This window comes from Lissotriton helveticus, chromosome 2_1, assembly GCF_964261635.1.
Source record: "Lissotriton helveticus chromosome 2_1, aLisHel1.1, whole genome shotgun sequence".
NCBI classification, from domain to species: domain Eukaryota; kingdom Metazoa; phylum Chordata; class Amphibia; order Caudata; family Salamandridae; genus Lissotriton; species Lissotriton helveticus.
This window is the reverse complement of record NC_136059.1, coordinates 1,632,271,752-1,632,287,480: the sequence shown is the minus strand read 5'-3', so window position 1 is coordinate 1,632,287,480 and position 15,729 is coordinate 1,632,271,752.

Below are 15,729 nucleotides of genomic sequence, written 5' to 3'. Positions count from 1 at the left end.
GAGTTTTGGCTCCTTAGAAGCATGAAAATTACGATAATGATGCTCATGTTATCTCCAAAAGTGATGATCCACTTCTGAAAGTCAGAATTAGTTGAAAGATGGAAGGTTTTAAAACGGACCATTTGGTCATCTCAGAGCAATTTCATCAGGTCGCGGGTCATCGATCGTTTTGCATGAAAAATTGAACGTTCTCGCATGAACAATATTTTACTCTAAATGTTGTTTATATCTCTTCCCGCAGTGAATAAACACGTTTTAAGCCCTCGAAGTGAGCATTTGGGTCCTTTTAAGTCACTTTTACCCATGAGCCAAATCTTGAGTTTTGGCTCCCTAGAAGCATGAAAATGACTATAAAGATGCTCGTTTTAGCTCCAAAAGTGATGATCCACCTCTGAGAGTAAAAATTAGTTGAAAGATGAACATTTTCAAAACGGACCATTTTGGTCATCTCAGAGCAATTTCATCAGGTCTCGGGTCAACGATCGTTTTGCATGAAAAATTGAACGTTCTCGCATGAACATTATTTTACTCTAAATGTTGTTTATATCTCTTCCCGCAGTGAATAAACACGTTTAAGCCCTCGAAGTGAGCATTTGGGCCTTTTTAAGTCACTTTTTACCATGAGCCAAATCTTGAGTTTTGGCTCCCTAGAAGCATGAAAATGACAATAAAGATGCTCATTTTATCTCCAAAAGTGATGATACACCTCTGAGAGTCAAAATTAGTTGAAAGATGAACATTTTCAAAACGGACTATTTTGGTCATCTCAGAGCAATTTCATCAGGTCATCGATCGTTTTGCATGAAAAATTGAACGTTCTTGCATGAACATTAATTTACTCTAAATGTTGTTTATATCTCTTCCCGCAGTGAATAAACACGTTTTAAGCCCTCGAAGAGAGCATTTGGGTCCTTTTAATTCACTTTTAACCATGAGCCAAATCTTGAGTTTTGGCTCCTTAGAAGCATGAAAATGACGATAAAGATGCTCATTTTATCTCCAAAAGTGATGATCCATCTCTGAAAGTCAGAATTAGTTGAAAGATGGAAGGTTTTAAAACGGACCATTTTGGTCATCTCAGAGCAATTTCATCAGGTCGCGAGTCATCGATCGTTTTGCATGAAAAATTGAACGTTCTCGCATGAACATTAATTTACTCTAAATGTTGTTTATATCTCTTCCCGCAGTGAATAAACACGTTTTAAGCCCTCGAAGTGAGCATTTGGGCCTTTTTAAGTCACTTTTAACCATGAGCCAAATCTTGAGTTTTGGCTCCCTAGAAGCATGAAAATGACGACAAAGATGCTCATTTTATCTCCAAAAGTGATGATCCACCTCTGAGAGTCAAAATTAGTTGAAAGATGAAAATTTTCAAAACGGACCATTTTGGTCATCTCGGAGCAATTTCATCAGGTCGCGGGTCATCGATCGTTTTGCATGAAAAATTGAACGTTCTTGCATGAACATTAATTTACTCTAAATGTTGTTTATATCTCTTCCCGCAGTGAATAAACACGTTTTAAGCCCTCGAAGAGAGCATTTGGGTCCTTTTAATTCACTTTTAACCATGAGCCAAATCTTGAGTTTTGGCTCCTTAGAAGCATGAAAATGACGATAAAGATGCTCATTTTATCTCCAAAAGTGATGATCCATCTCTGAAAGTCAGAATTAGTTGAAAGATGGAAGGTTTTAAAACGGACCATTTTGGTCATCTCAGAGCAATTTCATCAGGTCGCGAGTCATCGATCGTTTTGCATGAAAAATTGAACGTTCTCGCATGAACAATAATTTACTCTAAATGTTGTTTATATATCTTCCCGCAGTGACTAAACACGTTTTAAGCCCTCGAAGTGAGCATTTGGGTCCTTTTAAGTCACTTTTACCCATGAGCCAAATCTTGAGTTTTGGCTCCCTAGAAGCATGAAAATGACTATAAAGATGCTCGTTTTAGCTCCAAAAGTGATGATCCACCTCTGAGAGTAAAAATTAGTTGAAAGATGAACATTTTCAAAACGGACCATTTTGGTCATCTCAGAGCAATTTCATCAGGTCTCGGGTCAACGATCGTTTTGCATGAAAAATTGAACGTTCTCGCATGAACATTATTTTACTCTAAATGTTGTTTATATCTCTTCCCGCAGTGAATAAACACGTTTAAGCCCTCGAAGTGAGCATTTGGGCCTTTTTAAGTCACTTTTTACCATGAGCCAAATCTTGAGTTTTGGCTCCCTAGAAGCATGAAAATGACAATAAAGATGCTCATTTTATCTCCAAAAGTGATGATACACCTCTGAGAGTCAAAATTAGTTGAAAGATGAACATTTTCAAAACGGACTATTTTGGTCATCTCAGAGCAATTTCATCAGGTCATCGATCGTTTTGCATGAAAAATTGAACGTTCTTGCATGAACATTAATTTACTCTAAATGTTGTTTATATCTCTTCCCGCAGTGAATAAACACGTTTTAAGCCCTCGAAGAGAGCATTTGGGTCCTTTTAATTCACTTTTAACCATGAGCCAAATCTTGAGTTTTGGCTCCTTAGAAGCATGAAAATGACGATAAAGATGCTCATTTTATCTCCAAAAGTGATGATCCATCTCTGAAAGTCAGAATTAGTTGAAAGATGGAAGGTTTTAAAACGGACCATTTTGGTCATCTCAGAGCAATTTCATCAGGTCGCGAGTCATCGATCGTTTTGCATGAAAAATTGAACGTTCTCGCATGAACATTAATTTACTCTAAATGTTGTTTATATCTCTTCCCGCAGTGAATAAACACGTTTTAAGCCCTCGAAGTGAGCATTTGGGCCTTTTTAAGTCACTTTTAACCATGAGCCAAATCTTGAGTTTTGGCTCCCTAGAAGCATGAAAATGACGACAAAGATGCTCATTTTATCTCCAAAAGTGATGATCCACCTCTGAGAGTCAAAATTAGTTGAAAGATGAAAATTTTCAAAACGGACCATTTTGGTCATCTCGGAGCAATTTCATCAGGTCGCGGGTCATCGATCGTTTTGCATGAAAAATTGAACGTTCTTGCATGAACATTAATTTACTCTAAATGTTGTTTATATCTCTTCCCGCAGTGAATAAACACGTTTTAAGCCCTCGAAGAGAGCATTTGGGTCCTTTTAATTCACTTTTAACCATGAGCCAAATCTTGAGTTTTGGCTCCTTAGAAGCATGAAAATGACGATAAAGATGCTCATTTTATCTCCAAAAGTGATGATCCATCTCTGAAAGTCAGAATTAGTTGAAAGATGGAAGGTTTTAAAACGGACCATTTTGGTCATCTCAGAGCAATTTCATCAGGTCGCGAGTCATCGATCGTTTTGCATGAAAAATTGAACGTTCTCGCATGAACATTAATTTACTCTAAATGTTGTTTATATCTCTTCCCGCAGTGAATAAACACGTTTTAAGCCCTCGAAGTGAGCATTTGGGCCTTTTTAAGTCACTTTTAACCATGAGCCAAATCTTGAGTTTTGGCTCCCTAGAAGCATGAAAATGACGACAAAGATGCTCATTGTATCTCCAAAAGTGATGATCCACCTCTGAGAGTCAAAATTAGTTGAAAGATGAACATTTTCAAAACGGACTATTTTGGTCATCTCAGAGCAATTTCATCAGGTCGCGGGGTCATCGATCGTTTTGCATGAAAAATTGAACGTTCTTGCATGAACATTAATTTACTCTAAATGTTGTTTATATCTCTTCCCGCAGTGAATAAACACGTTTTAAGCCCTCGAAGTGAGCATTTGGGCCTTTTTAAGTCACTTTTAACCATGAGCCAAATCTTGAGTTTTGGCTCCCTAGAAGCATGAAAATGACGACAAAGATGCTCATTTTATCTCCAAAAGTGATGATCCACCTCTGAGAGTCAAAATTAGTTGAAAGATGAAAATTTTCAAAACGGACCATTTTGGTCATCTCGGAGCAATTTCATCAGTTCGCGGGTCATCGATCGTTTTGCATGAAAAATTTAACGTTCTTGCATGAACATTAATTTACTCTAAATGTTGTTTATATCTCTTCCCGCAGTGAATAAACACGTTTTAAACCCTCGAAGTGAGCATTTGGGTCCTTTTAATTCACTTTTAACCATGAGCCAAATCTTGAGTTTTGGCTCCTTAGAAGCATGAAAGTGACGATAAAGATGCTCATTTTATCTCCAAAAGTGATGATCCACCTCTGAAAGTCAGAATTAGTTGAAAGATGGACATTTTCAAAATGGACCATTTTGGTCATCTCAGAGCAATTTCATCAGGTCGCGGGTCAACGATCGTTTTGCATGAAAAATTGAACGTTCTCGCATGTACATTAATTTACTCTAAATGTTGTTTATATCTCTTCCCGCAGTGAATAAACACGTTTTAAGCCCTCAAAGTGAGCATTTGGGTCCTTTTAAGTCACTTTTACCCATGAGCCAAATCTTGTGTTTTGGCTCCCTAGAAGCATGAAAATGACTATAAAGATGCTCATTTTAGCTCCAAAAGTGATGACCCACCTCTGAGAGTAAAAATTAGTTGAAAGATGAACATTTTCAAAACGGACCATTTTGGTCATCTCAGAGCAATTTCATCAGGTCGTGGCTCAACGATCGTTTTGCATGAAAAATTGAACGTTCTCGCATGAACATTATTTTACTCTAAATGTTGTTTATATCTCTTCCCGCAGTGAATAAACATTTTTTTTTATGCCCTCGAAGTGAGCATTTGGGCCTTTTTAAGTCACTTTTAACCATGAGCCAAATCTTGAGTTTTGGCTCCCTAGAAGCATGAAAATGACGATAAAGATGCTCATTTTATCTCCAAAAGTGATGATCCACCTCTGAGAGTCAAAATTAGTTGAAAGATGAACATTTTCAAAACGGACTATTTCGGTCATCTCAGAGCAATTTCATCAGGTCGCGGGTCATCGATCGTTTTGCATGAAAAATTTAACGTTTTCGCATGAACATTAATTTACTCTAAATGTTGTTTATATCTCTTCCCGCAGTGAATAAACACGTTTTAAGCCCTCGAAGTGAGCATTTGGGCCTTTTTAAGTCACTTTTAACCATGAGCCAAATCTTGAGTTTGGGCTCCCTAGAAGCATGAAAATGACGATAAAGATGCTCATTTTATCTCCAAAAGTGATGATCCACCTCTGAGAGTCAAAATTAGTTAAAAGATGAAAATTTTCAAAACGGACCATTTTGGTCATCTCGGAGCAATTTCATCAGGTCGCGGGTCATCGATCGTTTTGCATGAAAAATTGAACGTTCTTGCATGAACATTAATTTACTCTAAATGTTGTTTATATCTCTTCCCGCAGTGAAGAAACACGTTTTAAGCCCTCAAAGTGAGCATTTGGGTCCTTTTAAGTCACTTTTACCCATGAGCCAAATCTTGTGTTTTGGCTCCCTAGAAGCATGAAAATGACTATAAAGATGCTCATTTTAGCTCCAAAAGTGATGATCCACCTCTGAGAGTAAAAATTAGTTGAAAGATGAACATTTTCAAAACGGACCATTTTGGTCATCTCAGAGCAATTTCATCAGGTCGCGGGTCAACGATCGTTTTGCATGAAAAATTGAACGTTCTCGCATGAACATTATTTTACTCTAAATGTTGTTTATATCTCTTCCCGCAGTGAATAAACAAGTTTTAAGCCCTCGAAGTGAGCATTTGGGCCTTTTTAAGTCACTTTTAACCATGAGCCAAATCTTGAGTTTTGGCTCCCTAGAAGCATGAAAATGACGATAAAGATGCTCATTTTATCTCCAAAAGTGATGATCCACCTCTGAGAGTCAAAATTAGTTGAAAGATGAAAATTTTCAAAATGGACCATTTTGGTCATCTCGGAGCAATTTCATCAGGTCGCGGGTCATCGATCGTTTTGCATGAAAAATTGAACGTTCTTGCATGAACATTAATTTACTCTAAATGTTGTTTATATCTCTTCCTGCATTGAATAAACACGTTTTAAGCCCTCAAAGTGAGCATTTGGGCCTTTTTAAGTCACTTTTAACCATGAGCCAAATCTTGAGTTTTGGCTCCCTAGAAGTATGAAAATGACGATAAAGATGCTCATTTTATCTCCAAAAGTGATGATCCACCTCTGAGAGTCAAAATTAGTTGAAAGATGAACATTTTCAAAACGGACTATTTCGGTCATCTCAGAGCAATTTCATCAGGTCGCGGGTCATCGATCGTTTTGCATGAAAAATTGAACGTTCTTGCATGAACATTAATTTACTCTAAATGTTGTTTATATCTCTTCCCGCAGTGAATAAACACGTTTTAAGCCCTCGAAGTGAGCATTTGGGTCCTTTTAATTCACTTTTAACCATGAGACAAATCTTGAGTTTTGGCTCCTTAGAAGCATGAAAATTACGATAATGATGCTCATGTTATCTCCAAAAGTGATGATCCACTTCTGAAAGTCAGAATTAGTTGAAAGATGGAAGGTTTTAAAACGGACCATTTGGTCATCTCAGAGCAATTTCATCAGGTCGCGGGTCATCGATCGTTTTGCATGAAAAATTGAACGTTCTCGCATGAACAATAATTTACTCTAAATGTTGTTTATATCTCTTCCCGCAGTGAATAAACACGTTTTAAGCCCTCGAAGTGAGCATTTGGGTCCTTTTAAGTCACTTTTACCCATGAGCCAAATCTTGAGTTTTGGCTCCCTAGAAGCATGAAAATGACTATAAAGATGCTCGTTTTAGCTCCAAAAGTGATGATCCACCTCTGAGAGTAAAAATTAGTTGAAAGATGAACATTTTCAAAACGGACAATTTTGGTCATCTCAGAGCAATTTCATCAGGTCGCGGGTCAACGATCGTTTTGCATGAAAAATTGAACGTTCTCGCATGAACATTATTTTACTCTAAATGTTGTTTATATCTCTTCCCGCAGTGAATAAACACGTTTTAAGCCCTCGAAGTGAGCATTTGGGCCTTTTTAAGTCACTTTTAACCATGAGCCAAATCTTGAGTTTTGGCTCCCTAGAAGCATGAAAATGACAATAAAGATGCTCATTTTATCTCCAAAAGTGATGATACACCTCTGAGAGTCAAAATTAGTTGAAAGATGAACATTTTCAAAACGGACTATTTTGGTCATCTCAGAGCAATTTCATCAGGTCGCGGGTCATCGATCGTTTTGCATGAAAAATTGAACGTTCTTGCATGAACATTAATTTACTCTAAATGTTGTTTATATCTCTTCCTGCAGTGAATAAACACGTTTTAAGCCCTCAAAGAGAGCATTTGGGTCCTTTTAATTCACTTTTAACCATGAGCCAAATCTTGAGTTTTGGCTCCTTAGAAGCATGAAAATGACGATAAAGATGCTCATTTTATCTCCAAAAGTGATGATCCATCTCTGAAAGTCAGAATTAGTTGAAAGATGGAAGGTTTTAAAACGGACCATTTTGGTCATCTCAGAGCAATTTCATCAGGTCGCGAGTCATCGATCGTTTTGCATGAAAAATTGAACGTTCTCGCATGAACATTAATTTACTCTAAATGTTGTTTATATCTCTTCCCGCAGTGAATAAACACGTTTTAAGCCCTCGAAGTGAGCATTTGGGCCTTTTTAAGTCACTTTTAACCATGAGCCAAATCTTGAGTTTTGGCTCCCTAGAAGCATGAAAATGACGACAAAGATGCTCATTTTATCTCCAAAAGTGATGATCCACCTCTGAGAGTCAAAATTAGTTGAAAGATGAACATTTTCAATACGGACTATTTTGGTCATCTCAGAGCAATTTCATCAGGTCGCGGGGTCATCGATCGTTTTGCATGAAAAATTGAACGTTCTCGCATGAACATTAATTTACTCTAAATGTTGTTTATATCTCTTCCCGCAGTGAATAAACACGTTTTAAGCCCTCGAAGTGAGCATTTGGGCCTTTTTAAGTCACTTTTAACCATGAGCCAAATCTTGAGTTTTGGCTCCCTAGAAGCATGAAAATGACGACAAAGATGCTCATTTTATCTCCAAAAGTGATGATCCACCTCTGAGAGTCAAAATTAGTTGAAAGATGAAAATTTTCAAAACGGACCATTTTGGTCATCTCGGAGCAATTTCATCAGGTCGCGGGTCATCGATCGTTTTGCATGAAAAATTGAACGTTCTTGCATGAACATTAATTTACTCTAAATGTTGTTTATATCTCTTCCCGCAGTGAATAAACACGTTTTAAACCCTCGAAGTGAGCATTTGGGTCCTTTTAATTCACTTTTACCCATGAGCCAAATCTTGTGTTTTGGCTCCCTAGAAGCATGAAAATGACTATAAAGATGCTCATTTTAGCTCCAAAAGTGATGACCCACCTCTGAGAGTAAAAATTAGTTGAAAGATGAACATTTTCAAAACGGACCATTTTGGTCATCTCAGAGCAATTTCATCAGGTCGCGGGTCAACGATCGTTTTGCATGAAAAATTGAACGTTCTCGCATGAACATTATTTTACTCTAAATGTTGTTTATATCTCTTCCCGCAGTGAATAAACACTTTTTTTTATGCCCTCGAAGTGAGCATTTGGGCCTTTTTAAGTCACTTTTAACCATGAGCCAAATCTTGAGTTTTGGCTCCCTAGAAGCATGAAAATGAAGATAAAGATGCTCATTTTATCTCCAAAAGTGATGATCCACCTCTGAGAGTCAAAATTAGTTGAAAGATGAACATTTTCAAAACTGACTATTTCGGTCATCTCAGAGCAATTTCATCAGGTCGTGGGTCATCGATCGTTTTGCATGAAAAATTTAACGTTTTCGCATGAACATTAATTTACTCTAAATGTTGTTTATATCTCTTCCCGCAGTGAATAAACACGTTTTAAGCCCTCGAAGTGAGCATTTGGGCCTTTTTTTAGTCACTTTTAACCATGAGCCAAATCTTGAGTTTTGGCTCCCTAGAAGCATGAAAATGACGACAAAGATGCTCATTTTATCTCCAAAAGTGATGATCCACCTCTGAGAGTCAAAATTAGTTGAAAGATGAAAATTTTCAAAACGGACCATTTTGGTCATCTCGGAGCAATTTCATCAGGTCGCGGGTCATCGATCGTTTTGCATGAAAAATTGAACGTTCTCGCATGAACATTATTTTACTCTAAATGTTGTTTATATCTCTTCCCGCAGTGAATAAACACGTTTTAAGCCCTCGAAGTGAGCATTTGGGCCTTTTTAAGTCACTTTTAACCATGAGCCAAATCTTGAGTTTTGGCTCCCTAGAAGCATGAAAATGACGATAAAGATGCTCATTTTATCTCCAAAAGTGATGATCCACCTCTGAGAGTCAAAATTAGTTGAAAGATGAAAATTTTCAAAACGGACCATTTTGGTCATCTCGGAGCAATTTCATCAGGTCGCGGGTCATCGATCGTTTTGCATGAAAAATTGAACGTTCTTGCATGAACATTAATTTACTCTAAATGTTGTTTATATCTCTTCCTGCATTGAATAAACACGTTTTAAGCCCTCAAAGTGAGCATTTGGGCCTTTTTAAGTCACTTTTAACCATGAGCCAAATCTTGAGTTTTGGCTCCCTAGAAGTATGAAAATGACGATAAAGATGCTCATTTTATCTCCAAAAGTGATGATCCACCTCTGAGAGTCAAAATTAGTTGAAAGATGAACATTTTCAAAACGGACTATTTCGGTCATCTCAGAGCAATTTCATCAGGTCGCGGGTCATCGATCGTTTTGCATGAAAAATTGAACGTTCTCGCATGAACAATAATTTACTCTAAATGTTGTTTATATCTCTTCCCGCAGTGACTAAACACGTTTTAAGCCCTCGAAGTGAGCATTTGGGTCCTTTTAAGTCACTTTTACCCAAGAGCCAAATCTTGAGTTTTGGCTCCCTAGAAGCATGAAAATGACTATAAAGATGCTCATTTTAGCTCCAAAAGTGATGATCCACCTCTGAGAGTCAAAATTAGTTGAAAGATGAACATTTTCAAAACTGACTATTTCGGTCGTCTCAGAGCAATTTCATCAGGTCGCGGGTCATCGATCGTTTTGCATGAAAAATTGAACGTTCTTGCATGAACATTAATTTACTCTAAATGTTGTTTATATCTCTTCCCGCAGTGAATAAACACGTTTTAAGCCCTCGAAGTGAGCATTTGGGCCTTTTTAAGTCACTTTTAACCACGAGCCAAATCTTGAGTTTTGGCTCCCTAGAAGCATGAAAATGACGATGAAGATGCTCATTTTATCTCCAAAAGTGATGATCCACCTCTGAGAGTCAAAATTAGTTGAAAGATGAACATTTTCAAAACGGACCATTTTGGTCATCTCGGAGCAATTTCATCAGGTCGCGGGTCATCGATCGTTTTGCATGAAAAATTGAACGTTCTTGCATGAACATTAATTTACTCTAAATGTTGTTTATATCTCTTCCCGCAGTGAATAAACACGTTTTAAGCCCTCGAAGTGAGCATTTGGGTCCTTTTAATTCACTTTTAACCATGAGCCAAATCTTGAGTTTTGGCTCCTTAGAAGCATGAAAATGACGATAAAGATGCTCATATTATCTCCAAAAGTGATGATCCACTTCTGAAAGTCAGAATTAGTTGAAAGATGGAAGGTTTTAAAACGGACCATTTGGTCATCTCAGAGCAATTTCATCAGGTCGCGGGTCATCGATCGTTTTGCATGAAAAATTGAACGTTCTCGCATGAACAATAATTTACTCTAAATGTTGTTTATATCTCTTCCCGCAGTGAATAAACACGTTTTAAGCCCTCGAAGTGAGCATTTGGGTTCTTTTAAGTCACTTTTACCCATGAGCCAAATCTTGAGTTTTGGCTCCCTAGAAGCATGAAAATGACTATAAAGATGCTCGTTTTAGCTCCAAAAGTGATGATCCACCTCTGAGAGTAAAAATTAGTTGAAAGATGAACATTTTCAAAACGGACCATTTTGGTCATCTCAGAGCAATTTCATCAGGTCGCGGGTCAACGATCGTTTTGCATGAAAAATTGAACGTTCTCGCATGAACATTATTTTACTCTAAATGTTGTTTATATCTCTTCCCGCAGTGAATAAACACGTTTTAAGCCCTCGAAGTGAGCATTTGGGTCCTTTTAATTCACTTTTAACCATGAGACAAATCTTGAGTTTTGGCTCCCTAGAAGCATGAAAATGACGACAAAGATGCTCATTTTATCTCCAAAAGTGATGATCCACCTCTGAGAGTCAAAATTAGTTGAAAGATGAACATTTTCAATACGGACTATTTTGGTCATCTCAGAGCAATTTCATCAGGTCGCGGGGTCATCGATCGTTTTGCATGAAAAATTGAACGTTCTCGCATGAACATTAATTTACTCTAAATGTTGTTTATATCTCTTCCCGCAGTGAATAAACACGTTTTAAGCCCTCGAAGTGAGCATTTGGGCCTTTTTAAGTCACTTTTAACCATGAGCCAAATCTTGAGTTTTGGCTCCCTAGAAGCATGAAAATGACGACAAAGATGCTCATTTTATCTCCAAAAGTGATGATCCACCTCTGAGAGTCAAAATTAGTTGAAAGATGAAAATTTTCAAAACGGACCATTTTGGTCATCTCGGAGCAATTTCATCAGGTCGCGGGTCATCGATCGTTTTGCATGAAAAATTGAACGTTCTTGCATGAACATTAATTTACTCTAAATGTTGTTTATATCTCTTCCCGCAGTGAATAAACACGTTTTAAACCCTCGAAGTGAGCATTTGGGTCCTTTTAATTCACTTTTACCCATGAGCCAAATCTTGTGTTTTGGCTCCCTAGAAGCATGAAAATGACTATAAAGATGCTCATTTTAGCTCCAAAAGTGATGACCCACCTCTGAGAGTAAAAATTAGTTGAAAGATGAACATTTTCAAAACGGACCATTTTGGTCATCTCAGAGCAATTTCATCAGGTCGCGGGTCAACGATCGTTTTGCATGAAAAATTGAACGTTCTCGCATGAACATTATTTTACTCTAAATGTTGTTTATATCTCTTCCCGCAGTGAATAAACACTTTTTTTTATGCCCTCGAAGTGAGCATTTGGGCCTTTTTAAGTCACTTTTAACCATGAGCCAAATCTTGAGTTTTGGCTCCCTAGAAGCATGAAAATGACGATAAAGATGCTCATTTTATCTCCAAAAGTGATGATCCACCTCTGAGAGTCAAAATTAGTTGAAAGATGAACATTTTCAAAACTGACTATTTCGGTCATCTCAGAGCAATTTCATCAGGTCGTGGGTCATCGATCGTTTTGCATGAAAAATTTAACGTTTTCGCATGAACATTAATTTACTCTAAATGTTGTTTATATCTCTTCCCGCAGTGAATAAACACGTTTTAAGCCCTCGAAGTGAGCATTTGGGCCTTTTTTTAGTCACTTTTAACCATGAGCCAAATCTTGAGTTTTGGCTCCCTAGAAGCATGAAAATGACGACAAAGATGCTCATTTTATCTCCAAAAGTGATGATCCACCTCTGAGAGTCAAAATTAGTTGAAAGATGAAAATTTTCTAAACGGACCATTTTGGTCATCTCGGAGCAATTTCATCAGGTCGCGGGTCATCGATCGTTTTGCATGAAAAATTGAACGTTCTCGCATGAACATTATTTTACTCTAAATGTTGTTTATATCTCTTCCCGCAGTGAATAAACACGTTTTAAGCCCTCGAAGTGAGCATTTGGGCCTTTTTAAGTCACTTTTAACCATGAGCCAAATCTTGAGTTTTGGCTCCCTAGAAGCATGAAAATGACGATAAAGATGCTCATTTTATCTCCAAAAGTGATGATCCACCTCTGAGAGTCAAAATTAGTTGAAAGATGAAAATTTTCAAAACGGACCATTTTGGTCTTCTCGGAGCAATTTCATCAGGTCGCGGGTCATCGATCGTTTTGCATGAAAAATTGAACGTTCTTGCATGAACATTAATTTACTCTAAATGTTGTTTATATCTCTTCCTGCATTGAATAAACACGTTTTAAGCCCTCAAAGTGAGCATTTGGGCCTTTTTAAGTCACTTTTAACCATGAGCCAAATCTTGAGTTTTGGCTCCCTAGAAGTATGAAAATGACGATAAAGATGCTCATTTTATCTCCAAAAGTGATGATCCACCTCTGAGAGTCAAAATTAGTTGAAAGATGAACATTTTCAAAACGGACTATTTCGGTCATCTCAGAGCAATTTCATCAGGTCGCGGGTCATCGATCGTTTTGCATGAAAAATTGAACGTTCTCGCATGAACAATAATTTACTCTAAATGTTGTTTATATCTCTTCCCGCAGTGACTAAACACGTTTTAAGCCCTCGAAGTGAGCATTTGGGTCCTTTTAAGTCACTTTTACCCAAGAGCCAAATCTTGAGTTTTGGCTCCCTAGAAGCATGAAAATGACTATAAAGATGCTCATTTTAGCTCCAAAAGTGATGATCCACCTCTGAGAGTCAAAATTAGTTGAAAGATGAACATTTTCAAAACTGACTATTTCGGTCGTCTCAGAGCAATTTCATCAGGTCGCGGGTCATCGATCGTTTTGCATGAAAAATTGAACGTTCTTGCATGAACATTAATTTACTCTAAATGTTGTTTATATCTCTTCCCGCAGTGAATAAACACGTTTTAAGCCCTCGAAGTGAGCATTTGGGCCTTTTTAAGTCACTTTTAACCACGAGCCAAATCTTGAGTTTTGGCTCCCTAGAAGCATGAAAATGACGATGAAGATGCTCATTTTATCTCCAAAAGTGATGATCCACCTCTGAGAGTCAAAATTAGTTGAAAGATGAACATTTTCAAAACGGACCATTTTGGTCATCTCGGAGCAATTTCATCAGGTCGCGGGTCATCGATCGTTTTGCATGAAAAATTGAACGTTCTTGCATGAACATTAATTTACTCTAAATGTTGTTTATATCTCTTCCCGCAGTGAATAAACACGTTTTAAGCCCTCGAAGTGAGCATTTGGGTCCTTTTAATTCACTTTTAACCATGAGCCAAATCTTGAGTTTTGGCTCCTTAGAAGCATGAAAATGACGATAAAGATGCTCATATTATCTCCAAAAGTGATGATCCACTTCTGAAAGTCAGAATTAGTTGAAAGATGGAAGGTTTTAAAACGGACCATTTGGTCATCTCAGAGCAATTTCATCAGGTCGCAGGTCATCGATCGTTTTGCATGAAAAATTGAACGTTCTCGCATGAACAATAATTTACTCTAAATGTTGTTTATATCTCTTCCCGCAGTGAATAAACACTTTTAAGCCCTCGAAGTGAGCATTTGGGTCCTTTTAAGTCACTTTTACCCATGAGCCAAATCTTGAGTTTTGGCTCCCTAGAAGCATGAAAATGACGATAAAGGTGCTCATTTTATCTCCAAAAGTGATGATCCACCTCTGAGAGTAAAAATTAGTTGAAAGATGAACATTTTCAAAACGGACCATTTTGGTCATCTCAGAGCAATTTCATCAGGTCGCGGGTCATCGATCGTTTTGCATGAAAAATTGAACGTTCTCACATGAACAATAATTTACTCTAAATGTTGTTTATATCTCTTCCCGCAGTGAATAAACACGTTTTAAGCCCTCGAAGTGAGCATTTGGGTCCTTTTAAGTCACTTTTACCCATGAGCCAAATCTTGAGTTTTGGCTCCCTAGAAGCATGAAAATGACAATAAAGGTGCTCATTTTATCTCCAAAAGTGATGATACACCTCTGAGAGTCAAAATTAGTAGAAAGATGAACATTTTCAAAAAGGACTATTTTGGTCATCTCAGAGCAATTTCATCAGGTCGGTCATCGATCGTTTTGCATGAAAAATTGAACGTTCTCGCATGAACATTAATTTACTCTAAATGTTGTTTATATCTCTTCCCGCAGTGAATAAACACGTTTTAAGCCCTCGAAGTGAGCATTTGGGCCTTTTTAGGTCACTTTTAACCATGAGCCAAATCTTGAGTTTTGGCTCCCTAGAAGCATGAAAATGACGATAAAGATGCTCATTTTATCTCCAAAAGTGATGATCCACCTCTGAGAGTCAAAATTAGTTGAAAGATGAAAATTTTCAAAACGGACCATTTTGGTCATCTCGGAGCAATTTCATCAGGTCGCGGGTCATCGATCGTTTTGCATGAAAAATTGAACGTTCTCGCATGAACAATAATTTACTCTAAATGTTGTTTATATCTCTTCCCGCAGTGACTAAACACGTTTTAAGCCCTCGAAGTGAGCATTTGGGTCCTTTAAAGTCACTTTTACCCATGAGCCAAATCTTGAGTTTTGGCTCCCTAGAAGCATGAAAATGACTATAAAGATGCTCATTTTAGCTCCAAAAGTGATGATCCACCTCTGAGAGTAAAAATTCGTTGAAATATGAACATTTTCAAAACGGACCATTTTGGTCATCTCAGAGCAATTTCATCAGGTCGCGGGTCATCGATCGTTTTGCATGAAAAATTGAACGTTCTTGCATGAACATTAATTTACTCTAAATGTTGTTTATATCTCTTCCTGCATTGAATAAACACGTTTTAAGCCCTCAAAGTGAGCATTTGGGCCTTTTTAAGTCACTTTTAACCATGAGCCAAATCTTGAGTTTTGGATCCCTAGAAGTATGAAAATGACGATAAAGATGCTCATTTTATCTCCAAAAGTGATGATCCACCTCTGAGAGTCAAAATTAGTTGAAAGATGAACATTTTCAAAACAGACTATTTCGGTCATCTCAGAGCAATTTCATCAGGTCGCGG